Source organism: Sorex fumeus, unplaced genomic scaffold (assembly GCF_029834395.1).
Source record: "Sorex fumeus unplaced genomic scaffold, SorFum_2.1 ptg000063l, whole genome shotgun sequence".
In the NCBI taxonomy this organism is placed as follows: domain Eukaryota; kingdom Metazoa; phylum Chordata; class Mammalia; order Eulipotyphla; family Soricidae; genus Sorex; species Sorex fumeus.
The window spans coordinates 9,392,308-9,419,570 of record NW_026606120.1 but is presented as its reverse complement, the minus strand read 5'-3'; the positions used below and the strand labels follow the sequence as shown (position 1 = coordinate 9,419,570).

At 47.3% G+C, this 27,263-nt stretch overlaps 2 pseudogenes; one reads left to right on the top strand and one right to left on the bottom strand.

Annotated features, from left to right (window-relative positions):
- LOC130036098 (lactase-like protein) overlaps positions 1 to 27,263 on the top strand; it is a 60,932-nt pseudogene that overhangs the window by 10,783 nt on the left and 22,886 nt on the right.
- LOC130035811 (patr class I histocompatibility antigen, B-2 alpha chain-like) lies at positions 5,933 to 8,926 on the bottom strand (annotated as a pseudogene).

The window sequence follows — 27,263 nt, the reverse complement described above, 5'->3', positions numbered from 1 at the left end:
GCAGTTTTACAGAAAGCAATGTTGCAAGTTAGCTGAAGCACGCAAAAATTTGATGCCCTAATATGGATTCTTTCCGAAACAACATTTAAAAAAATCATCAGGGAACTGCAAGAACACCTCCCCCCTCAGCCAAGGTGCCCCCCAGCACCCGGGCCAGAGGGCTTCTCCCGACAAGTGTTAGGACTGCATCAGAAGTGAGACTTTAATTCTGCTCTGGCACCAATGTGGTCAACTTCCTCACAGCTACCATGCGGCGGCATGGGGTGTGGCCTTCTGGGCAGCCGAAGTTATTTTTCCCCTTCCCAGTGGTCTGGACTCACATCTCAATCTCCATTATTTAATACTGAGGAGAACATCCTGGTCATTCCAATCACATTAGGCCAATTGTCCAGTAGCCTATTCCAATCTCACCAAAATAATGGTGAACACAAGAAACTGAATAAGCCTAATATAAAAGAACACACACCCTGAAGCTTCAGTAGAGACCTCACATAAGTCACAGAGGAGCGCCAAAGAGGAAGGTAGTATTCTAGAAAGGGAAAAAGGTGACCATCATTGACCGAACTCCTCCAGAACCCTTTCTCGCTGTGAGAAGAGTACACTGATAGTGAGCTGGAGGGTCCTATCTCCATACTAGCAAAACAACATGAAGAAAGAGAGCAAATCTTCACCACAAGGAGTGGATAAAAAAAATATTTCAGATGCCTCAGTAGGGATGACCCACAAATATGATCTCTCTGATAAAGAATTCAGAGATGAAATACTGATGATGATCAATGAACTCAAAGAAATGGTGGAACAGACATCCAGTCAATTAAAGGAGGACATGAAAGAAACAGTGGTATAAAATGCCAAGGAAATATAGGAAGAAATGAGAGCAGAAATAAGAAAGCTACAAACAGAAGTGTCGCTAATAAAAGATTCGGTAGATGAAATGAAAAACTCAGTGGGTGCCTTCAACAGTAGAGTGACTACAACTTCTCTTCTGCTTCTAGACAGGAAGGTGCCTTCTCCTGGGAACCAACCCTGGATTCTCCAACCCTCGTGTGTGGGGAGGGGTTCAGAAGTGTCCAGGGTGGATAGTGAGATGGCGATGGGGGTTCCTAGAGAAGTAACAAAAGGCAGTAAATAGGGACATCATGGGGTAGAACTCAGAGCAGTGTGGGTGGGTAGCAGAGAGGTAAGGGGCAGGGGAGAGTCAGCTGCGTGGATAACTTGACAGGGGTGTAGGCTGAGGGAAGAGGCTGTGGGTATCTGGGGAGTGGAGAGATTCTATTTTCACCTGGGAGGTGGTAGTAGAGATGTGGACTCTATGATTGATCAGGAATACTAAGTTGTAGGTATTTTTCTGTAATTTCAGAGATGTTCTCTGTCTCTGTTTCTCTCTCTCTCTCTCTCTCTCTCTCTCTCTCTCTCTCTCTCACACACACACACACACACACACACAAACACACACACACAGAGTGAGAGAAGGAAACAGAAGACAAAGAGGGCCAGGTGGTTAAGGGATCTCCCTCCTTCCAGACCCAGAACATCCAGGGGAGGGAGAACAAGGTCTTTGTGCCCTAGGGGGCCAGGCCTGTTTCCAGATTCTGGGATGCACAGTAGGACTTTACAAGGGGATCTAGGTTCATCCAAGCTCACAGCTCTGGGCATCTGGTTGATCCGTCTGAGGTACTGTTGGAAGATTTTTTATATCACAATTTAAATATATCAATCAATTTCTTCTGCCCTCTATTTAAGGAGAACCCACCAGACTGATCCTCTATTTACCAAAGATTAATTATTATTAATTAATTAATTATTTCCAAACTTCCTGGGAAATGTACTAACATAGACTCACTGGTCTCTCTTGGGGGACCCTGTATGGTCAGGCTTGTAGCTCTGACTCTGGGTCTCTGGCAGGAAGGGTCTGCTTCAGAGCTTCACAGCTCATCCATGTGCTGCTGGAGACAAGCCTCAGTTCCCTGCCACCTGGTGCCTTGAGATGTGTCCACACTACACGGTGACTGATCTCCATGAGTGACCAGGAGCGTAGACTAGGCAGGGCTTATAGGGCCTCGTCAGCCTTCTTCTGGGAGCTGCACATCACCCGGGCTTTGTTCTGTCTATGAGGAGTGAGCCTGCAAGTTTAGCCACCCTCGGGAGAGGGGATTGTCTCCACTCTCACTGGCAAAGGATGTGGGGAGTATTGAAAGCCACCACACTCCACCTATGACAACAAATTACTTGTAGTTTTCTACATGCAAAAAAACTCTTTCCAGGTGAGGCCCTAAAGTCTGTTTCCATCCAGACTCAGTGCAGAGGCCCGAGTGTCACCTTCTGGGTCAGTCGGGCGCGGAGGAGGCTGCTGAGAGCATATGAGTAATGAATCCCCAGAGCCCTAGTCTTTGATGGGGGAGAGACCGGGGAAGCTTCTAGATATACTTGATGAGGGGAAATACTCCAATAAAGCTCAGAAAACTGCAACTTGTTTTTTTCTTCCAATTCCTCACCCTCCACCCCCCATCCTCAGACCTTGTGCCCTCCCCACATGAGGGGAGTCTACATGGGGCAGGAGGCAGAGTCCCTCCCTCCCAGAGAGAGGAAACCCCACCACACGTACTTGCACTGGACACAACATGAGCCCTGTGACAGGAGACCACATGATGGACTCTGATTCAGGACATGGTGGCTTTGAAGCTGGGACAGTGCAGGTGCATTTGTCATGATGGTGAGTGGCAGCAGTGTCTTCAGTGTCCAGAAGCAGCTGTGACAGTCGTCCTCACTCAGGGCCCAGTGCCCAGCATCAAGGAGTCAGGGGTGTGGGCAGTGATCTCTGTGACCTGCAGCAGAGACAGTGTATCCTGTGAGAGGTTGACCGAGAGAGGATGGTGGATTCTGCTCCCTTGTGGCCTCCAGCCTGCTTGCTGTCACTGTGATGACCATGTCCACATATTTATACTGATACCTTCATATATGCCATGTCTGCACTGTGTATGTCTGTGTATGTCTGTATTGTATGTTACGTGTATTAGTACCATATGTTATCTGATGCACAGTTACATTTCAGGTCTCACTAGCCCTTTACTAAAAAAAATTGCCATCCATTGTTTTCACTAATAAGAAAACCACCTAAGAAATAGATTCGGACATTTTCCTGCTGCTGAGCTCATACCCACCTCCTAATTTCAATGACTGGAACCCACACAGAGAAACAAACAAGATCATCCAGCACAGAGATCTCTTGCCTTTTTCTTCCCAGAAGAAAATAATTCAACATGTATTTTAAGTATCACACCACCCAGGGTGCTCTCTGGTGAATCACTCAGTGATTCCCCATGTAGCTGAACCCCAGGACTGCTTTGCGCTTGTTGCATACTCAGGCCTCTCCCAAGTCACTGTCAACATGTGGGGCCTAGAGCGCAGGTGTCATTCATTTCCCAGGGCCCACCTGGGGACAGGGGCAGTGAGCACAGTCACTGGTGTTCTGGTCTATATTCTCCCTGCGAACATGGGGCTGAAACCAGCAAACTCACCTCCAACCATGTTATAAACCCAGACTCTCCTCCAGCCAGACTCTCTGAGATTGAAGAAACCGTCCAGGTGACGCCTCAGCTCACTGGTATTTGGGGCTCCCTTTCTCTCTGCCATCCACATGGTATCACACCTGTGAGGTCTAATCAGATTTGGAGGTTCAGGGTGTGGCTGTTTTTCTTCAGTCATCAGTGTTGGAGTGTACTCATATGTTCTTCAGCGTTTAAATATCACTGTTGCAGTCAGTTACCCAGGCCAGACATCCCATCTGAATCCAGACTTTTCTGTCCAGGTGCCAACATCACCTGCATTTCTGACAGGTCTCAGCTGTAACCCACTCACCTGGACCCTATAGTGTCATTGTCTTAGTGATCTTCTTCCAAAATCTCCCTTGAGCCCAGTGGAAGCACCCATACTTCCACTTGCACATCCTGACATTTGGGGTTTCGCCCTGACTCCTGTCTCCTAACCCAGATTCCACACATTAGGAAACGCTGTAAAGTCCAGCTTCAAATGCCTGCGGAATCCAGTCACTTCTATTATTTCACCTGTTCACACCCCAAAGCCCCCAACATCTCTACCCTGAAATCTTCACCAGTTTCCTACTTCCCTGCAGCTCACTGTCCCCTCACCTGTCCATCTGCACAGCAGCCAGACTGATGGTACAAAAACAATCGCACCAGTCTAAACTTTCATCCACACCTGCCTGTCGCTGCCTCTCTTAGATAAAAGTCAAATCTTCCAGAATCATGGCAGCCTCGTGACCTGATGCCACCACGACCTCACCTCAGTGACTGTTCCAGCCACACTGATGCCTTCTCTTCCCTGACACAGACTCTCACCTGCCCTGATGCATTTACTCTGACATTTCCTGCCTGGCCCCAGACACCCACACAGACAATCCCTCACATCCTTCCATATTTCCTCAAAGGTTGCCTTCCTGTAGAGCCACACTGACGGTGCAAGGAAAACATCCACTGTCCCAGTCCCTACACACTTATAAATGGGTCCTCTTCCCCTGAGAAATTACTAAATTCAAACCAGAAAACTTGCCTTGGTTATTATATTTCCAGTGTAAGTTTGTCTCTTCCTACTACATCTCAAGGGCTGGTAAGTTTTGCCTGATTTTCATTTTCTGTTGTTTGATAGACACCAAAATATCATCTCCATATCTGCACAGAGGGTAGATGATCAGTGCAGACCATGGTAGAGACACTGTCTTATTCATGCGACCTCAAACTACATGCTACGCTGTGATAGCCACAATATCTACTCCAAGTGACATCGATGTCACCTTCACTTTTCTCACAAGTGCTTCTCATCCTCACTTTACCTCCCTCCCACACTGGCATCCCACAGCACACAGTACTTTCCCTCTTAGGAGAAGAGGATCTTGGGTTTATAGATCTCATTTTCTAACCCCTAAGTCTGAAGGTAAATGAGAGTAATTTATAAATCCATGAACTCAGATCACAGACAGCACTAAGGTTCCTAGAGCTTCAGGGTTGGTGAGTGGGAGGGGTGAATTCCAACATGGCAAGTATGAACACTCATCTCTTGATCCCACAGAGACTCCTGTTTGCAGGGACATGCTGGGCCTTGAGGGAACAGTGACAGGCAAATGCCTCTTGAGGCTCAGAGATGGGGACACACACTGAAAGAATAAGCTATAAATGTGTGGACAAGAGAACAGGCAGCCTCCTGCACAGAAGCAATAAAGAAACACTCAGAAGGGACTGAGGCGCAGACTCAGGCCTGAGCCTAGACTAACCAGCACAGAAGCCCTCGCTTCCCACGGTCCTGGGACAGGAGGAGGCCGGGTATGTCGTGAGTCCCTGTAAGCAAGGGCCTGTGGGACGAGATGCTACTGAAGGACCAGGACAAGGAGCAGGAAAAATGACCCAGGCAGATGAGTGACCACATCAGAGCCCACAGTGGCTCAGACAGAGATAGACTGGGCACAGATCTGTCCTCCTCATCTCTTCACAGCCTCTTCTGTCACATCTGGGACAGACTCAAATCAAAATAGAAAACACATGGAAGGAAGGTCTCAGGATTTCCACCGTTACACCTCAAATTTCAGGGATTTCCTTTATTCACCCTCAACCCCAGAAAACAGGAATTAGAAAAGTTCAAATCAGATGCTAATTTCAGTAAGGAAGAAACATTATTCAGGAAAACAAAAAGCTAACACAGATAGAGATGGCAGAGTCCTGCCTCTGCTGGTACAGCCCAGAGCATCAGGAATAGAACACAGGTCAGTGTGGGGAGTGCCCAGTGGACAGGGATGGGCCAGTCTCCCCCCTCACAGTGTGTGACAGGACAAAAGACACGTTCATGTCCCAAGGCAGAAAGAGAATCAACAGTTCTTGAATCACAACATTGGGACATGAGGAAACCCAGTGGGGCAGCTGTCTCACACTGTAGGAGAAAAGAATGAAGAGACTCAGGTGAGTCACAGAAGTGGTGACATCCTGAGCAAGCGCCCAGCATCCCTCTTAAACAACCCCCAAACCCAGTCCTGTCACCTCTGCCCAGTCCCACCCACCACAGCCTCCAGTCTCACCTCTAGGATTTGTGAGAGACACATCAGAGCCCTGGGAACTATCACTGTCTGGGGAGGAACAAATAGGACAAGGTCAGGGCCACAAGGGTTGGGACTAGAGGAGGAACTAGGGGTGCGGGAGCTCCCTGTGGGCTCTGGTCTCTGTCCCCAGGATTGCAGGGCCCCAGCCCTGCTCACACTTACTTGCAGCCTGAGTGTACTGTCCTCCTTTCTCACCTGCAGGAAGGAAACATCCAGGAAAGGTTGAGGAGAGCACTGGGTCCTGAGGCCACAGAGCAGCTCTCTAAGCCCGGACCCCAGGGAAGCCTCAGAACTCTGAAGACTGAGGGCAGGAACAGGAAACATGCAGGAAGGACACACTCCTGGACTGACCAGCCTCTTCTGGCAGTCTGTACTTAGCAGGGACAGTCCCTGTGACCTGGGACCCTGGGAACTGGTTCATCTGCAGCTTATGAAGGTGAAAGTGTCCTTCATGAGCAAACCTGAGAGCAGCACACACAGGGGGAGTGTGAGCAACAGCACAGGCGGATGGTGCTCCCACTAATGCAGCAGGAGAACTAATATGGCGGGACCCCCAAATTAGGACAAGACTCAACACTTGCATGGCTGGAAAGATTCCCACCACCCCTCCCCCATCTTACGTGCACGTTTCTTCCTGCAGATCACAGCTGCCACCACAGCTCCAGTGACCACAACCCCGAGGAGAGCCAGGCCAACAATGATGCCCAGAGTGAAGATGGTGGACTGAGAAGGGGACTCTGGGAAGGAAGGAAGGAAGGAAGGAAGGAAGGAAGGAAGGAAGGAAGGAAGGAGAGTTCAGACCCCAGTCTCAGCCTGACCCTCAGCCAATCCTGATGACCCTGAGAACAGGCTCTGTGCCCTGTCCCCCTCCTTACCCCATCTCAGGGTGACAGGCTCTGGCAGCCCCTGGTGCTGCACATGGCATATGTATCTCTGTTCCTCTCCAGAAGGCACCACCACAGCTGCTCACTTCTGGAAGGTTCCATCCCCAGAAGGCCTGGTCTCCACCAGCTCTGTGTCCTGGGTCAGGTCCTCCCCATCACGCTGCCAGGTCAGGGTGATCTCGGCAGGGTAGAAGCCCAGGGCCCAGCAACTCAGGGTGACCTCCCGGTCAGAGAAGGGGTGGTGGGTTATGTGTCTTCTGGGGGCTTCTGAGGAGGAAAAAATATGAAAATTCATACTTTGGGTCACTTCCATAATGGGGTTGAACAGCATAATTGGTTTGGTATAGGAGGTAAAAATCCAGACACAAACCTGGCTGGAAACTGGATAAAAATCCTAATTCCTTGGAAAGTTCTAGGACAGGGTTTGGGAAGGAGGTTAGGGTCTCTCAGGACACACTAACTCTGCTCCTGCCCTGTGAGGAGAGTGAGCATGAGAAGCAGGAGTCAGAGCTAAGACCTGAGGGAGTTCAAAGATGGCTGCGGGGTCCCAGGGAACCCACATTCATTATTTTAGATAATGTTGCCCCCCCCACACACTGAGTTCCTTTAGGGTGCTGAGGACACAGGGTGGGCCTGAGGGGAGGGCGGGTCTCTGTGGTACAGAACATGGAAACCAGGCAGGTCTGTCCCTCTCCTGAAGGAAGAAGGGGCGCTGTTCTGACACTGAACCCCACTATGTCCCCCTTCTTGGGGAGTGGACCCCGCCCAGGGGAATTCAGGGGTCCTCACTCTCAGGGACCCGGTACCTGCGCGCAGCAGCGTGCCTTCCCATTCTCCAGGTATTTGCGGAGCCACTGCACGCATTGCCACTCCAGGTAGTTCCTGTCATACTCAGCCCAACCTGCCTGCTCGAATTTGCTCTTGCTGATCCAAGCCTGCGTGCCCGCCGCCGCCGTCCAGGAGCGCAGGTCCTCGTTCAGGGCGAGGTATTTGGCGCCGTCTTAGGAGTATTGCCAGTACCCGCGCAGGAGGTGCCCGTGGGACCCCACGTCGCAGCCGACCATGCTCTGGAGGAGGGTGTGAGAGTCTGACCCGCCACGCACAGATTAACCCCAAACGGAAAACGAAAACTGAGCCTGGTCCCCGCTGCGCCTCCCGGTCAAGGTCCGGGGAGGGTCACTCAGCCTCGGGGACTCTCGGACCCGCCTCGGGGCGACCCGGCCAGTCCCTGTGTTGGCTCATCCCTGCCTGGCCGCGCTCACCCGCCTCGCTCTGGTTGTAGTAGCCAAGCAGGGTGTTCAGGTTCACTCGGTACCACTGTGCGTTGCCCTTTGCGATCTGCGTCTCCTCCTCCCAGTACTCGGGTCCCTCCTGCTCCACCCACGGCGCCCGCGGCTCCATCCTCGGACTCTCCGAGTCGCTGTCGAAGCGCACGAACTGCGTGTCGTCCACGTAGCCGACGGTGATGAAGCGGGAGTCCTCGCGGCCGGGCAGGGACATGGTGGTGTAGAAATACCGCAGGGAGTGGGGGCCTGGGGAAGGGGAAGGGGTGAGACTCGGTCCGGCCGGCCCCCCGCGCGCCTCTGGGCCAGGGTGAGGGAAAAGGAAGGGGGTTGAGACACGGGAAAGGGGGTAGTGACCGAGAAGGGCGAGACTTAGGGGCGCAGGAGGAGTTGAAGGTTGGGAAGACAAGGAGGAACAATTGGGGGGACATCCCGGCAGGGAAGGGAGAAACTCCTACTCAGGGGTCCTGCACATCAATACCTAGCAGTTTCCACACTCTCCCCCCTCCCCACCCCCGCAAAAAACGTACTCCCCTCCGGACTCCGCACTCACCCGCCCGGGTCTGGGTCAGGGCCAGGGCCCCGGAGAGCAGCAGCAGGAGAGGTCGTGACTCCCACATACTGAAGGAATTTAGTGGGTTCTGACTCCTTCGCGATTGCCTTCAGTTTATAACCAGGAGCGTCGCGGACGCTGATTGGCTGATCTATACAGGGACGCCTGGGAGTGAGGACTGGGGACGCATCACAAGTATCCGGGCAGAATGCGCTGAGGAAGAAGTGAAGCTCTTGAGACCAAGAATCCCCAGGCGTGAACTCCCGCCCCCAACACCCTGGAGACACACCTGTGGCCTGGGACTTGGCCCTCTCACCTGCTCCCTTACCTGATCTTTGTCACACTGTCTCCCCGTGTCCAGGTCTGAAACTAACTCAGGATTTTCCATGGTTTTCATATCAGTATCTCGCTACAATCTTACAAGTCCGTGAGGACCCCAGAGATGTTCTGTGCGTTCAGGTTCTGCCTATCAGTGTTTGCCAAGTGAGGAATCTGAGTTAAGGCCTTTTATTGTTGAGGGTGATGTTTTATTTTATTTTATTATTATTATTTACTTTTGGCCACACCAGGCAGTGCTCAGTTGTAACTCCTGGCTCTGTGCTCTGTGCTCAAGGATCACTCTTGGCAGGTTCATGGGACCGTATGTGGTGCCAGGGATCAAACCCATGTTGGCCACATGCAAGGCAAAGCGCCTTACCTTCTGTAATATCTCTCCTGCAGAGTTCAAGCCTGAAAATGACTTCAACTGGAATAATGTTAACAACAGATTGATGCTAAAAGGAAATCTTTTGGGTGGCCAGAGGTCAAACCCAGTGATGCTCACTGTCTCTGTACTCAGTAATTATTCCTGGCAGTGCTCAGGAGAACATACGGGATGCAGGAAATAGAACTTATTTCTGGCAAGGTGCAAAGCAAGCACCTTACCTGTTATACAACCTCACCAGCCCTAGAAAGTCTTTGGTAGAAAATATTATATTAGATTTTTGCCAGGGGCCAGCTCCAGCTGAGTAGATCTGATCCATGGATGCCATGAGGATTAAGAAAGAGGCAGAAATGAAAGCGAATAGCATGCGGTGAGGGGCTCAAAGCCTATGTATTGAGCCTTGACTCTTCTCCATGAATCCTATTTATTACTTAGAATCCATAATCATCAGAACAATATTCTTTGTGCAAAAACCAAGAACTGTATGTAATATGATATTTATATATAATATACAAGATAGACTTTTAAACATCCAAGGACCTTAGTCCATGGGGAAAAAACATCTTTATAATGGGCTTTCCTGAGGGGAGATTCTTTCAGGAGTGGAAGTAGAGATAGAGCAGATACAGAACCCTCCCCTACACCCTATGCCCCCGCCCCCCCTCCAAGGCAACATTCCACCCCTAGTGCAAATATTCTGGGTTGAAAGGTTTCATGAAGGTCTCATAAGGGTCCCATAAAGAACCAAGGGGTCCCACAAGAACCTCTTGTCCATCTCCTTTATTTATCTAGTCCCCAACAGTTTTTTTTTTTCAGCATAGAAATGGTCTAGTTCTTCAATCTAGGCTCCTCTTGTAGTCCAGAAAGCTAGTAAGCTAGTTCTGTGAGTTGGGGATGTGGCTCAACGGTAGGGCACTGGCCTTCCATATATGGAATCTAGGGTCCATCTTGGTTGTGCAGAAACAAATAAAAGTTTAGCTTAGTGAAAAAATATTGGCCATAGACTGGAATGGAATTTTATATTTTGAGTATGATCTGACAAATATTTTATAAGTGTCATAAAATTTAAAGTATTTGAAGTAATGCTTAAAAACGTCACATATGGAAGAATTAAAAAATATTCTTAAGGCCAGGGCCCGAGTACAGCAGGTAGTGTGTTTACCTGACATACAACTGACTAGAGTTCAATCCATGACACCACATATTGTTTCCTGAATCCCACTAGGAGTAAGCCCTGAGCATTGCTGGGTGGGGCCCAAAAATATACAAACAAAATTGAAAGTTTCATACAACCTGAAGAATAGTTCTTAGTGTGAGTGTTATAGAGAAATTCATTCTAAAGAGACAGTGTGGGAAAGAGAACAAGCATAGGTACTCTTGGGAGTGCGTTAGGTGAAGGAGGAGAATTAATGTGAATAACATAAGAAGCATAAGAAGATGATGGATAGTATTAGGCACTTTGGTGGTGGTGAGATGCAGAAACTATATTAACACTGTTCATGTCACCTTAATTACAACAAGGAGATGTATTTATATGTACAAAATAAAATACATATCTTGAAATAGAGTAACTGAGGAACGTGTGTCATCAGGGGGTGAGGGTGACCATCATCAATGATGACCAAATGGCTCCCGCACTCGCTGAAGTGCTGTTGAGAATAACACTGTGTCTGTTGGCTTCCCACACACCTAGCCTTGGCCACCACACCCAAACTGAGGGGCTTTCTCCAATGTATAGCAGAGCAGATTCCTTACAATGACAAGTCATCTGAGACAAAGAGAATCTGAGACTTACTCAGCTGGGCGCCTTTGGGAGACATGACTGGGACCTACCTCTGGGTACATGATCCTAGGATGGGACCTGTAGAGAGAAAAGAAAACAGTAACAGCCAAATATAGTGTGGAGATTCGTGATCCTGTCCTGACATGGACTTATTAGCCAGAGAAATGTGGTAGAGATAAAAGATGAAGAATGTTCCTAAGAAAAAGGAACAGAGAGTGGAAGAAATGTTACCTTGTAGTCTCTAGGTTTGACTACCTTGTAGTGTCTACGTTTCACTCAAATGAGAGAAAGAATCCGGAGTTCTGACATCCGTCGATGATCAAGAATCAGGGACGCTGTCTCATTTGCCAAGGTGTCGAAAATCAGATGGGCTGGTCACGTAATGAGATTTAAAGACGACTGCTGGACTAGAGCTGTTACCGACTGGATTCCACGGGATGTCAAAAGACCGCGTGGCCGCCCACCTACCAGATGGTCAGACTTCTTCCTCAAGATCATGAACGATCGGTTTGAGGCCCTTCATGTTCCCGGAGCGAACAGATGCCACTGGGCTACACTAGCACGCGACAAGGACAAATGGAGACGTTACTGGCGCCTGCTCGAGCAAATCGACGATTAACGGGAAGTTAAGTGATTTAAGTGAGTCTCTAGGTTTGGCATCATGGCCTGGAGAAAGAGGTTCTGGGGCCATGATGGAAACTCAGACACAGCACAAGGCACCAGAGGTTTCCTTTCCTCTACTCCTTGCCCAGCTCCCCACTGACCCCAGGACTGCTCTGAAGGCACCTTCATCCCATGGATGTCCTCCTCCAGGCCAGCATTTCAGCCTAAGTCAGACCACAGCCTCAACCCTGCATAGTAGCAGCGAGCAGAGTAGTGGTGCCCCTGAGTGGCCATATGGAGAAAGAAAACTCAGGTTTAAAGGTGTTTCCTCAGCAGGAGAATGTGGGCTCTCAGCAACAAAACAGGCTGTGCTCACTAGGGCGTCAGGTTCTGTGAATAGTTTCCCTAAACACATTCACATGGAGGGCTCCTCTTCATTCATAACCATGAGCACTGGCTTCAACAGTGATTAAATGGCCCAAAAGGAGAGGGAGAGAGAAAAAGGAAGGTGCCTGCTAGAAAGGCAGGGTGTTGGACGGAGTTTGGGTGGCAGGAGGAATACTGGGAACTTTGGTGTTGGAGATCACGCACTGGTGGAGGGATGGGTGTTCAATCATTGTATGACTGAAACTCAATTATGAAAGCTTTGTAACTGTATCTCACGATGATTCAATAAATTTTTTTTAAAAGTGAGTGAACAACATGTGAGTGAGAAATCCTTATTTAATAGAATTTTAAACCACGAGATCCTAATCAATAAAAAATATTTAAATACAAGTAAACAACAATGACTACAGGCCTTAAATGCTCTACCCAGACCCAGAGTGAGTCCCACAAATATACAGGTGCCCTCCCCATGCTGAGATGAGATATTGATCCTCAGATCTCTGTCACTTCTACTGCCGGTGACTCCATCGGAACCAACTCTAAAATTTCATCCTAGGATGAGGTGGAGAAAGAAGGAGGAAAAGAGCCCCAGGGCCCTGGACTAGGAATATAGGGGAATGTCTCATGGAGAAGTGAAATGGGAGGAAATAGTGACTTTAGGGGATAGAGGCCAAATAAGGTGGAGAGGGAAGAAGCAGAGGAAAGGGGCAGGGCAGGGCCAGCTAGTGGACACCTTGCAGGGAGGGATGGATTCTGTGTGGATCAGACAAAGGAAGGAGGAGTAATTGAGTCTGTTCATCTGCCATCTGAGTTCAGTTATTAGATCAGGAATTAGCTCTGTAATTAACTGGCAAACCACAGCTGACTCTCAGGCAACTCCCCATGCTTAGAAGTATGACATAACTCAAACACAGGGACTAGTAGAGAATAGTGGCAAAGAGAGTAGAGGAAGGGAAGGAAACTGGAGCTGAGGAGAGGGGAGAGGACAGAAGATATTAAGGACTTTTCCCCTCTAGAGTAAGACCCATTTACGCTGATGGGAAAATAAAGGGACCCAGAGGGCAGGAGGGAGCAAGACCTGTGCAGCCTCGAGGGCTCAGCCCTGGACACTGGTCTTCGAGTTTCCAGAGTTCCACAGAATGTGAGACCAACAACTGTAGGCCATGGCATGTGCTACGGGGAAACTTTTGTGGGTGAGGGGGAAAAAAATCCAGCATCTGAAAGGTGGTAATATGTTATTTATGAAATCCTGCCAGGAGCAGCATTGTAAACCACAGTGCAAAACTTAACATAGCAGGTGCCAGAGTGACAGTACAGTGGGTGGGACGTTTGCTTTGCTCACAGCTCACCTGAGTTTGGTTGCAGGCACCCCATAAAGTCCCTGGCACTGTAGCATTGTCCTCCTGTTAGGACACGGATCGTGATCTCCCTTTAACGACAAAGAGACTCCAGAGACTGCAAAGAGCAAGCAAGGTTTATTGTAAGACTGGCTAGCTAGGGTCGAGCCGCCTACACAGACACGCAGGTCAGATAGGTGAGGCAAGACCCCGAACTTCTTCAAAGGGAATTTTATATAGGCCTTCAAAGCCCGCGCATTTCATAGCCAATAGATTTGTAACAACATATACTTTCTTAACCAATCCATTTAAAAGTATATCACTCCTTAGCCTATAGATTTCAAAGATCAGCATTTACGTACATAGGCATTGTGGCTAGTGGGCATCTGGTAACTTGGACATTTGGTTATCACCTGGCTACCTTTGATTCGGTGGAAGCGGATAAGGGGAAAGTTCCTAACAGAGGTAACAGATAAGGAAGGGCCAACAAATGGTTTCCGAATTTACATCCCAGCAGGGAAGAGTCAACAAATGGTTTCAGAATTTACATCCCAATAAGGAAGGGCTTCACAGCTAAGGCTCTACTAGGGAGGGGATAGGAAAGGGAGAGTTACTAATTAGTAGAGTTTTAACTCTGGAATCTCCCTCGGGGTCCCAAGGGACCTTACACTCCCTTTGTTCACTGATTTGCTCAGTGTAGTTAAATCCCAAAGCATGAGGGGTTGGGGTAACAATTACATATTGGTGCGATCACAATCAATAGGGGTAGAATTCTTTCCCTCGGGGACATCAGCTCCTAGGACAGATCCTCATTATCAGGTCAATCCACCCTAGAGCGGATTCCCCTGGGTGTGTTTCTCCTCTTCTTGTCTAACATATAAGCATAAAAAAAAAAAAAAAAGTAAAGGCCCTCCCATTGATCATCGATTTGCTCGAGCGGGCCCAGTAACGTCTCCATTGGAGACTTTGTTGTTACTGTTTCTGGCATATCGAATACTCTCGGTAGCTTGCCGGGCTCTCCGAGAGGGGCAGAGGAATCGAACTCGGGTTGGCCATGTTGGCTGCGTGCAAGGCAGACGCCCTACCCGCTGTGCTATCGCTCCAGCATATTATAACATAAATCATTTTGCATGGATACAGTAATAAATACCTTAAACTTATAGAATTGCCCTCCTAGGGCCATCTCGATCTCAGACTACAGTGCTCAGGCCAGATAGTCTTTCCTACCCCTAGCAGGGTCCTAGTCTCGTCGTTACTTTTGGATCATGACAGCATTTGTCTATAATCAAACTCTTAATTTATAGTTAATCGTGGCACTTTGGCCTGGCCCATTTCGATGACAGGGTAGCTCACCGCTTACCCTGGGTCCATTCAGTTCCTCGTTGGAACCCTGCTTTGAGGTGTTAGGAACCAAGGGCAACTGAGGCTTAAGTCAAGAAAGCAGATGCCCGGGACTGAATAATATTCAAAGCCAATTAAATCCTAAGTTACAAAGCATAATATTAATGGTCTTCCTGTATCTGTACAAAAAGGGCATTGCTTTAAAGTAAACTATTCAAAAGACATAAGGAGAGGAGAAAGGCAATATTAACTTACAATACAATTTCAGTATCCAAGAAGGATCTGACCTTACAAATGAAAAGATACTGATTAGGGAAGAAAAGCTGATAAACTGGTTGAGGAAGAGAGCATAGAGAAGTGGTTACAGATAAACGAAGGAATGGGAGTGATTTGGGAGCACTGTGATGGGTGTAGCCTGATAAACCTAAGCTCCTAGTGGAGAAAGGGAACAAGGACAAAGCAATGTCATCCTACAGGGGATGGTATTAGCATTTTGATGGTGGTGAGTTGCAGAAAATGCATTAACAGCATACATGTCATCTTAGTTACAACAACAGATATGTTTGTATGTATAAAATAAAATTCATGTCTCAAAAAGAGAAACTGAGGAACATGTGTCATCAGGGCGTAAGGGTCACCATCATCAGTGATAATCAAGTGGCTCCTACACACCCTGAAGTGCTGTTGAGAATGACACTGTTGTGTCTGTGAGTTTCCCACACCCCTATCCTGGCCACAACAAGCAAACTGACAGCTTTTTTCCATTGTATAGCAAAGCAGCCTCCTTACAATGCCACGTATCCAAGACAAGGAGAGTCTGAGACCCAACTCAGCTGGATGAACCTTTGGGAGACATGACTGGTACCTCACTCAGAGTGCGTGATCCTGCGATGGAATCCTAGGAGAAAAAAAGAAAACAATAGCATGCAAATATGGTGTGGATATTCGTGATACTGCCCTGACATAGACTTATTAGCCGTAGAAATGTAATAACGATAAAAGATGAAGAATGTTTCGAAGAAAAGGAACAGAACAGGGAGTGGAAGGAAATTTACCTGGTAGTTTCTAGGTTTGGCTTCACCGGCCGGAGAAAGAGGTTCCGGGGACATGGTGGAACCTCAGGCACAGCACAAGGCCCCAAAGGTTTCCCTTCCGCAACTCTCTGCCCTGCTTCCAATCTTGACCCTAGGACTGCTCTGAAGGCACCTCCATCCTGGATGTCCTCCTGCAGGTCAGCATCTCAGCCTGAGTCAGACCACAGCCCCGCCCCTGCCAAGTAGAAGCGAGCAGAGCAGCGGCGCCCCCGTGTGGCCATAGCGCAGAAGGATAACTCAGTCCCAACTGCGCTTCCTAGCTGGGAGCTCTCCATGAGAATAATTTCCCTAAACACATACACTCATATAGAGGCTGCTCCTCATTCATAACCTTGAGGACTGGTTCACAGTATGATTAAACAACATGTGCATGAGAAATCCTTGTTAACAGTATTGCAAACAAAAAAATTAACCAAAACTTTCTTTAAATAAAAAAAATATACACGAACGACTCCAGGTCATAACTGCTTCTACCCAGAGCCAGAGTGAGCCCCACAGCATACTTTTTCCCCACTGTGCTGAGATGAAATAATGATCCCCAGATCTCTGTCACTTACTCCTGCTGCTGCTGATTCCATCTGTATCAAGTCTAAATTTTCCATTCCTAGAATTATTTGCAGGAGGAGGGAGAAAGCCCTGGTGCACTTAACCAGGAATATGCCAGGGCAGGGATGGGGGGAGGATGTCTGATGGACAAGCGAGATAGGGAGGTAATAGTGATTTTAGGACATGGCGGCCAAATAATGTCGAGAGGGAGGAAGCAGAGGAGTGGGACAGGGAAGGGCCAACTAGTGGGCACCTGTGGGGGAGGGATGGGTACTCTGTGGATCAGGAAGGAAGCTCAGGAGTAATAGAATGTGTTTGTCACCTGGAAGATAATACTAGAGCAGAAGTTAGCTCTGTAATTGACTGATAAACTACAGTTAACTTTCAGGCAATTACCCATACTTTGAAGTGTGACATAACTCTAACACTCAGGGAAGAGTAGATGGGGGAGGGGAATGGAAGGGAAGGGAAGGAAAAAGTAGGAAAGAGAAAGGAAGAGTAGGGAAGGGAAGGGAAGGGAAGGGAAGGGAAGAGAAGGGAAAGGAAGGGAAAGAAAGAGAAAGGGAAGGCAAGGGAAGTGAAAGAAGGGAAGGGAAGGGAACAGGAGGGAATGAAAGAGGAGGAAAGATATTAAGGATTTTTTCCATCTATAATAAGACCCCTTAATGCTGGTGGGAAAATGAAGGGACCCAGAGATGAGAGCAAGGCCCGTACAGCCTGGAGGCATTGGCCCTGGGCACTGGTTCTTGAGTTTCCAGATTTCCACAGCATGTGAGAACAATAGCTGTGGGCCATGGCACTGCTACTGGGAAGCTTTTGCTGGAGAGGTGAATTTAGCAAAAGCTAGCATATGAAAGGTGGCAACATGTTGTTTATGAAAACCTATGAGCAGAAACACTGTCAACAACAGTACAAAACTTCAAAAAATGTTGGGGCCAGAGTGTTAGTACAGCAGGTAGGACATTTCCCTTGCATGCATCTGACCAGAGCTTGATCCCAGATTCATCACGTATGATTCTCTGAGCAATTCCAGAGTGCAAAGCCAGGAGTACCTGTGGCCAAAACAAAACAAAACAAAACAAAACCCCCTTAAAGCTTCCCCCAATCCCTTCCCCTCGTAGAGACAGACTGGTGGGTGAGAGGCAAATTGTCTGGAGGTCAAGGGGTTTTAGTAGAGATAAGAGGATCAGTCTTGAAACATTGTATGCCTGAAACCAAATCATAAGTACTTTTGCAATTTCACTGTGATTAAACAAAAAAGAGAGTGAACAATAATCCAGCATAGATGAACAGTTTCTGAGTGTAATTCAGACTTGACAGTTGGTTTTTAAACATTTTTCTGTCAGTGACAAAAAAACCTTTTGTTGAAGATACATCTTCACATTTTGTTTGTGTAGGGAGAGAGAGCACTAGAATGTCTTAAAATTGATGCAATCAAAAAAGAACATATAACTGGAGAGACTTGCAGCCACATCCTGCACCTAGTTTGATCATCCCTCTAGTTCCTAGCAAGCAAATCTGCCTATTGGTGACACCGACAGATCCAGGTGAAGTAGCTCTTGGCCATGGTGCTGTGTGACTTAGAGAACGATGGAATCCCTGCTTGAGGGAGGGCATTTGGATTCAAGGAATTGGGTTCTTATAAAAATAAAGAGCACTGCATTTATACCTCCTGCCGTGTCTCCTGCAATAATAATGCAGAACCAGCCCAGCAAGGCACTTTCTGCTCTGAGGCACCACTGGAACTGGAATGCTTCACTCTGGACCCTCTGCCACAAAACAGCCCCTGGACATCAGGAAATTAGGAAAGAGCAAAGCAGACCAAGTAGCCCCACCTCCAGACAGAGAAATACTGAGTGTGTCTGTCAGGAGGTAGGGGAAAGTGCCAGGAAAGGCAGTGACAGAAGAATGGGAAGACTCTGTGTCAGTGTAGGATGATCAAATAAACTCCATTATGTTGGCAGGAGTGACTCAATGGAGTAAGGGAGCAAGACTCTGCCTCTTGGGCCTTTGTCTGTGGGCAGCTCTCTCTGTGAATAATGGACACAATTTGACCTCCTCGGGGAGGAATCAGTTAGACATAATAAAAATTTTCCTTTGTTATAAATGAAGAGTTTTTAAACCCTACAACTATTCATGGAAAACAAACAGCATGAGGATGATCTTTTTTTGATAGACAGGTACTTGCAATGCCTCTGTGGAGGTACAGTAACAGCTAAAAGAACTTACAGCTCTGAATGAGAATATCCCAGCAAAGAACCTTTCTTAGAACTGAGCCATTTGCGCTGTTATCACTCTTTGTATGCGTCAGAGTACCACCTAAAACTTTTGAGAAGTCCATGATAAATTTGCCATCTAAGATTGATGCTAAGAAGGACCAGCTAGCAGATGCCCAGAGAGATCTAAAGCGTGCTAAGGCTGATGCCCAGGTCATGAAGGATGCAAAGATCTAGAAGGTGGTAGAGCCAGCGAAGAAGACTGTGCAGAGACTAGAGGGACAACTAATGAAGGCTGAACAATCACAGACCAAGAAAAGAATAAATAACTTCCTTGGGCACCTCCAAACTCCATGATCTGGACTCTAGAATTGCAGTGGCTTGGTGTAAAAACAGTCGCATTTGATTGAGAACTTTTACAGCAAAACTGAGTGGAGGGAAGTTTGCCTGACCTGTCAACATTGCTAGTGAAGACTCTGAGTTCTAGCCAGGTCTGAGCTGAAGGGTTCTGAGGGAATAACAGCACAGTTTGTGGAAGATGGGTAAACCATGAGCCTCACTTGCCCTCAGATCTGAGGAAGAGAGGTAACAAGTCTTAAGGAACTATCTTTGTGAAAAAAAAAAAAAAGACCTGAATATACTAGAAGAGATACCTGAACCACTTGCACTATGGAAAACTTATTTAAAATATTTCAAATGTCAAAATTCTAGCTGACATATCCACAAGAACAAAAGCAACCGGTATTGGCGAGGATGTGGTGAGAAAGGGACACTCCTTCACTGTTGGTGGGAATGCCGACTGGTTCAGCCCTTTTGGAAAACAGTATGGTTGTTTATCAAAAAATTAGAAATTGAGCTCCCATTTGATCCTGCAATACCACTCCTGGGAATATATCCCAGAGAGACAAAAAAGTACAGTCGAAGTGACATCTGCAATTGCCTGTTTATTGCAGCACTCTTTACAATAGCCAGGTAAAGGTAAAGGCCCTCCCGTTGATCGTGGATCATTGCTCGAGCGGGCCCAGTAACGTCTCCATTGGAGGCTTTGTTGTTACTGTGTTTGGCATATCGAATACTCTCGGTAGCTTGCCGGGCTCTCCAAGAGGGGCGGAGGAATCGAACTCGGGTTGGCCATGTTGGCCGCTTGTAAGGTGAATGCCCTACCCGCTGTGCTATCGCTCCAGCCAGAATCTGGAAAAAACCTGAGTGCCCAAGAACAGATGACTGGTTAAAGAAACTTTGGTACATTTACACAATGGAGTACTATGTAGCTGTTAGAAAAGACGAAGTCACGAAATTCACATACAAGTGGTACTACATGGAAAGTATCATGTTAAGCGAAATGACTCAGAAAGAAAGGGATAGACATAGAAAGATTGCATTCATCTGGGGAACATAAAGTAACAAAATAGGAAACTCATATCCAAGAATGACCGAGATTAGTACCAGTAATTTTACTCCATGACTTGTAGGCCAACCACACATACTAGGGGAAAAGGGAGCTCAGATAAAGAGGGGAACACCAAATAAAGGTGTTGGAAGGACCCTCCCAGGATGGAAGAAGCATGCTGAAAGTAGACTATAGACCAAACATGATTTCCACTCAATGTTTCTTTTGCAAACCACAACACCCAAAAGGAGAGAGAGAACAGAGGGGAATGCTCTGTCACAGAGTCAGGGTGGGATGGAGGGATGGGGGGGTAGGAGAGATACTGGGATGCGTGGTGGTGGGAAGTGGGCACTGGTGGAGTGATGGTATTTGATCATTGTATAATTGAAACCCAAGCACAAAAATGTGTAAGTCTGCAACTGTACCTCATGATGTCTCACTATTAAAAAAATTTTTTAATTAAAAAAAAATTCTAGCTGAATGATTTGTTTTGAATTTTGCTTTTATTTTCAGGAGTGCATGGGAATTTGTTAAGTGTTCTTCCAGGTTAATTCACTCTTTCACTTAGCATTTGGATTTTCTTATTTCAAAGTTCAATTATATTGGTACATTTATACAGTTAGGGTTTTGCAATTACTTCTACATTTTAATAGAAAAATTTTTGCCTTTTATACCAGTTTGAAGCATTGTTACTTTAGAGCATGTACAGTCCATTTTCCACATCTTTCCTCAAGTATCTATTTAACTATGCATTCCCTTTTAATCAACCATAGGTTGTTTTATAAAATAAATTTATAAAATGAATTTCTACAACTTGATAGTAAAAAAATTACTACAAAATCTTTCAGCAGCTTGAACTTGGTCATCTATCCAAAGAATATGAAAATGATAAAGCATGAAATTCTTTTTTTTTTTTTTGGCTTTTTGGGTCACACCCAGTGATGCACAGAGGTTACTCCTGGCTCTGCACTCAGGAATCACCCCTGGCAGTGCTCAGGGGACCATATGGGATGCTGGGAATCGAACCCGGGTTGGCCGCATGCAAGGCAAATGCCCTACCCACTGTGCTATTGCTCCAGCCCCAACTCATGAAATTCTAACACATGAAGTACTCACACATGAAAATTATATATAACCTGAATACTTATTTCAGCATAATTTAAGCTAAAATATGCTGGAGCAATAACACAGTGGGTAGGGCGTTTGCCTTGCGCACAGCCGACCCGGGTTTGATTCCTCCACCGCACTTGGAGAGCCTGGCAAGCTATCGAGAGTACCCTGCCTGCATGGCAGAGCCTGGCAAGCTCCCGTGGCATATTCAGTATGCCAAAAACAGTAACAACAAGTCTCACAATGGAGACATTACTGGTGCCCGCTGGAGCAAATCAATGAACAATGGGAGGACAGGGCTACAGTGCTAAAATATGGAATCAAAGTGCCCATTGATAGGAAATTCAATAAAGAAGATAGATTGTTTGCATAAGAGAGTACAGCTGAACACAGCTACAAAAAAGATGAAAATTTGATTTGTAAGAAAATGGAAGAAAACTAAGAAAATTTGTGATGCAAAGTAAGTTATAGAAAAAAAGACAGGTATTGGATAACTTCCTCTACACATCTAAGGATAAAATATTGGTGAGCAGACAAAACATGGAAAGACATGCCAGTGAATCTACTGTCCTCTTAGATTGAAAATTATGGGAGGAGGTGGAGGTAGGGAAATATAAAGCGAGTCCTCTGATGATCCAATGCTGCAACACCTGCAAAATCCTCTATAACACCTGCTCCTGGGGCCACGGCACCTCTGATCTGGCCCTGCCCACCCATAACAAATGGAAAGGTGGTGGTGCTCTAGTGTTGGGCATTTGGTCAACTCAAACCTCACAACCTTATACTTCATAGTGTCTTATTAAAAACTAAAGAAAAAATTCCATCTTTGTTCTGTTACCTCCAGAAAACCCATTGCCAGCCTTGCCAAACCCTATCAACCTTCATAGTTTAAAACTAAGGGTTGAAAAATCTGCTCCAGTTGGTGGAGTACCAGGCACGCCCCCAACTCAACCCTGCACACTCTGGAAAACTGCCACATCCCCCATGAAGATAAAACTAGAGAAGAATGAGACTTCTCTATCCCCAGAGGATGAAGGGGGACATCCATTAGAATAACCTGTCTTAGTTCACAGAACCTCACATTTCCCACCATCTCACTGTCTTGCCCATAACTGTCTTGCCCATAACTGCTCCTTAGCTGAGTATCCAAATATCTCTGCTGTTCTGGAACACTCACAATTTGGTGTTCAGCTGCCAACCTCTTCTCTCTGCCTTCCCCTGTAGAGCTAAATTCTCTATACAATGTTGCCGAGAGAAATGGAGCAAAGACTGGAGACCATCCTTGCATGTATAAGGTCGCCTCAAGGTTTGATCCTCAGCACTGCATAGTGCATCAGCAGGGCTGGCTAACCAGAACCCTCTAAGGTCCTACCAACTTCTCATCATTTGACCTGAGCTCTGAAAAATTAGGTCAGAATTGCAAGGGAACAGCCTGAGACTGCTGAGCACTGCTGGGAAAGTCCCCAGGAAATACTGCCCAGGGTCTCATCCTTAGCCACAGTCTACTGTGAACAACCCTCAGGTCCCAGAATCCTTCTCCAGGCATGAGAGCTTGCTAGCAGCCACAAAGAAATCTACTGTCTTAACAGGCACCCACTCCCCACACCCCGTTCAAATCATCAACATCATACTTCCCACAGCTTCCTCCCAATCCTTGACTGTGACTCAGGTCACTACCAGTCTGCAGACAGTTCAGTTGCCACCTTGGCCCCCTACTAACCTGGCTAGCATCCTCCAGGTGTGCCAGGCTGATGGTCAGCTAATTTCAAACCCCACCCTTACCCTGTCTTTGGGCCTCTCCTGACACCGCCTGTGCTCTGACAACCATGAAGAGCGGACGCCAGCACAGTATTAAACAGGCAAAATGCAGTTGCCATGCAAACGTGAGGCTGTGAGTTTCATCCCGAGTCTCCAAGAGGGCTCAAGCCCAGACGTAGCAACTTTGCTCTGTGGACCCCAGAACCACACAGTGTCACCCAGCTGGGAGTTCTGTGGCCAAGAGTGTGTGAGCAACACCTTGAAATCTGTCAGGCCCCTTGGTCAAGAGTGTGAGCCCAGAGCACAGCCACAGGGGCAGGTGTCACAGCCAAGCCTGTGTGTGACCCTCCAGGCATGACGACCACAGCATCACAGGGCAGGGACAGAAAATTGGCGAATTAAGTATGCAAATAGCAGGAGAGACATCTGTGATTTAGAATAAAATGGGCATGGATTATAATAAAATGGGCAGGGAATAGGACCAGGTTGGAAGATTCACCAAAGCAAAGGAAAATCTGAGTGTCTGTAAGGAGACCAGGAAGGAAGGTGCTGGAATCATCCTACACCAGCACAGAGAAAGGAAGTCAAGTGTGTCAGGGTCCCCTGTAGCCTGCAAGGGTTATTGGCTACTCCGGCTTCCCTAGCTTCTGGCAATACCTGGAAGAAGTCCATGGAAATGTGGGCCCAGGACAGTGGGGAGCCACATCTGTGCATGGGAAATATACCCAGACAGGAACATCAGGTACATTTATTCGCAGAGCCCTACCAATATTAATCTGACTGAGAGAAAAATGTTCATGAAGAAGATGACAGCCTTACTGGGAGGGAATGTGAGGGGAGGTGCAACAGAAGAGGGTCGGGGTCCATGGCAGGGGGGAAAGTTAACGTGCTGTCTGAGCCAGTACTGAGAGGCTCCTCCTGAGGGCACAGGAGCTAAACGGGAGGGTGGGGGTGGGCGTGTGTGTCTTCAATGTGCTCTGTTTCCTCATGGAAGTAGAAAACAAGGTGATTAGTGGGAATGGGAATGGGGGAGCGGGGAGGGGTGAGGGCGCACCCCACCCCTAGGCTCAGGGTTCAGCATCCTAAGGAAAGACTTCAGAAGAGCCTCAGAAGAGCCTCAGTTGGGTCCTGTCAGAGCCTTGAAGTGTGCAGTCTCCTGAGTCAGGAATCGGGCGGGGTGTGAACCACAAACTCAGGGTCTGAGGGGCTCAGGGGAAGCTTTAGGAACTGGGGAGGGGTGAGGAGACTGAATGGGGCGTGAAGAGCTGGTTGAGATGAGAGTGCAGGATATCTGGGGGGTCTGAGGTGACTGAGACAAGAAGGAAAGGGGAGACTGAGGTGGCTGTAGCATCAGGCAATTGGTGGATGTGTGTGAGAGAGGCGGTGAGGACATGGACTGAGGTTCTCCGTGCTCCTGTCAGTGTAAAGAAGCACACGTGGGAAACTGAGTCTCAGCACCTATCTCTGGAACTTTTTATTTTTCAATTTTACAAGCATTATAAATACTATTTGTTTAACTTGCATTTTTAAAATTATTGAATCACCATGAGATACACAGTTACAGTACTGTTTAGGAATGAATTTCAGTTATACAATGTTTCAATATCCAACCCTTCATCTTGTGCATTTCCACTCAGCCTCAGCCAATGTCTAGGCAAACACCTCTTCTTCTGGTGGGAAAGGGACACTGGCGAATGGACGGGTGTTGGAATACTATATGACTGAAATCTAATCATGAATAACTTTGCAAATATGTAGAATATTGCAATTCAATTAAAAAATAAATAAGTGGGGAAAAAGAGTTTGTGTGTGGAGGCGGTTGGTACAAGCTGTAAGGGAGGAAAATTCAACTGCCCCATTCCAAAAAGACCCTGGGGTTGTCATTTGTGCAATGGAATGTTGTGTGGCAGTGTGTAATATTTCAGGAGCCATGCATTTGGGCCCATTGAGATGATGCAGTTCTTTTGTAGAATGGCTGAGGTAATTTTTTGTATTAAAATGGTCAATTTTAGTTCACTCTATTCCAAAGCACTTATGAAATTATACTTCTTTTGAATGCATCATCTCTTTAGCCTGACAAATGATAGACAACACCTCTTGTTTGCCACAAGAACCACTCTGACTCCTTTTTTGGACTATTAAAAAAGTAAAGGCCCTCCCGTTGATCGTCGATTTGCTCGAGCGGGCCCAGTAACGTCTCCATTGGAGACTTCGTTGTTACTGTGTTTGGCATATTGAATACTCTCGGTAGCTTGCCGGGCTCTCCGAGAGGGGCGGAGGAATCGAACTCGGGTCGGCCATGTTGGCCTCTTGTAAGGCGAACGCCCTACCGCTGTGCTATTGCTCCAGCCCTTTGGACTATTGTTTTTTTTTTTTTAATTAATTTGGTTAGTTATAGTTTCTGGCTGAAGTGATAGCATAGTGGTAGGGTGTTTGCCTTGCGTGCAGCCAGCCCGGCCAAGCCGGGTTCGATTCCTCTGCCCCTCTTGGAGAGCCCGGCAAGCTACCCGTGACTTATTGAATATGCCAAACACAGTAACTACAAGTCTCAAAATAGAGACATTACTGGGCCTGCTCGAGCAAATTGATGAACAACGGGAGGACAGTTCTACAGTGCTAGTTATAGTTTTAATCTTTTATTTCATTTTTTGTTGCAGTTCCAGGAACAGAATCCAAGACCTCCTCACATGCTTCTTGTTATTTTTCTCCTTTTCCTTCTCTTTTTCATCCTCTTCATCTTCCTCCTCCTCTTCCTCCCTTTCTTCCTTTTCTTCCTCTTCCTCTTCTACCTCTCCTCTTCTCCTCTCCTCCAATTCTTCCTCCTCCACTTCCTCTTCTTCAAACTCCCCCTCCTCCTCTTCCTCTTCCTCCCCCTCTTCCTCTTCCTCCTCCTCCTCCTCCTCCTCCTCTTCTTCTTCTTCTTCTTCTTCTTCTTCTTCTTCTTCTTCTTCTTCTTCTTCTTCTTCTTCTTCTTCTTCTGCTGCTGCTGCTGCTTGTTATGCTTCTTTCTCCTCCTCCTCTTCATCCTCCTCCTCCTTCTCCTCCTCCTCGTTGTTCTTCCTAGTCTCAATGCCCCTAGTTTCCCCTTTATCCCATTCCCAGCCTGCCCCTGTGGCAGACACCCAGCCCCTCACACTTTTTTTAGACACTACGGTTTGGAGCAATAGCAGAGAAGGTAGGGCCTTTGCCTTGCATGCGGTGGATTCTTCCACCCCTCTTGGAGAGCCCAGCAAGCTCCAGAAAATATCTCCCCACGGTGTATTCAATATGCCAAACACAACCACAATGGAGATGTTGCTGGTGTCCACTAGAGCAAATCGATGAACAAGGGCAGGACAATGCTACAGTGCTACAGTGCTTCAGTTTGTATGTTTGGGGTGAGTGTTGGGCCACACCCAGCACTGCTCAGGGCTTACTCTTGACTCTACACTCAAGAACTATTTCTGGTGGTTCTTGGGGGACCATATGGGGTGCCAGGGATTGAACCTGGGTCAGACACATGCAAGGCAAATGCCCAAAGGTTCTATGATTGCTCCAATTCTATGATTGCTCCCTGGACACTATGGTTTACAATGCACAATCACTTTGTCTCTTTTTCAGCACATCCCACTGTCATTGTCATAGTGAGCATATCCCACTGTCATTGTCATAGTGACCCCCTTCTCTGTCCTCATAACAGGACTGCCCCAGCCCCCCAACTCTTAAATAGGTAAACTTTCTACCATAGAGCAGAGAACTTTCAGTCTACTGCTAGTTGACTTTAGTGCTCTACTTCTCATCCAACATTCACGGTCAGGGTCCTCCTCACGGTCCTCCTGTTGTTCATCGATTTGCTTGAGCAGGCCCGGTAACGTCTCCATCATGAGACTTGTTGTTACTGTGTTTGGCATATCGAGTACATCACGGGTAGCTTGCCAGGCTCTGCTGTGCGGGCGAGATACTCTCGGTAGCTTGCCAGGGTCTCCGAGAGGGGCGGAGGAATCGAACTCGGGTCAGCCATGTTGGCCACTTGTAAGGCAAACGCCCTACCACTGTACTATCGCTCCAGCCCCTCATCCAACATCTCCCGCCCAAACTCATGATCTGGTGAGTGGGGTAGAGCGACACCTAGTGGTACTTGGAACAACTTGCAGTTCTGAGAATTGGACACCTGGGACTGACATGCAAAACTG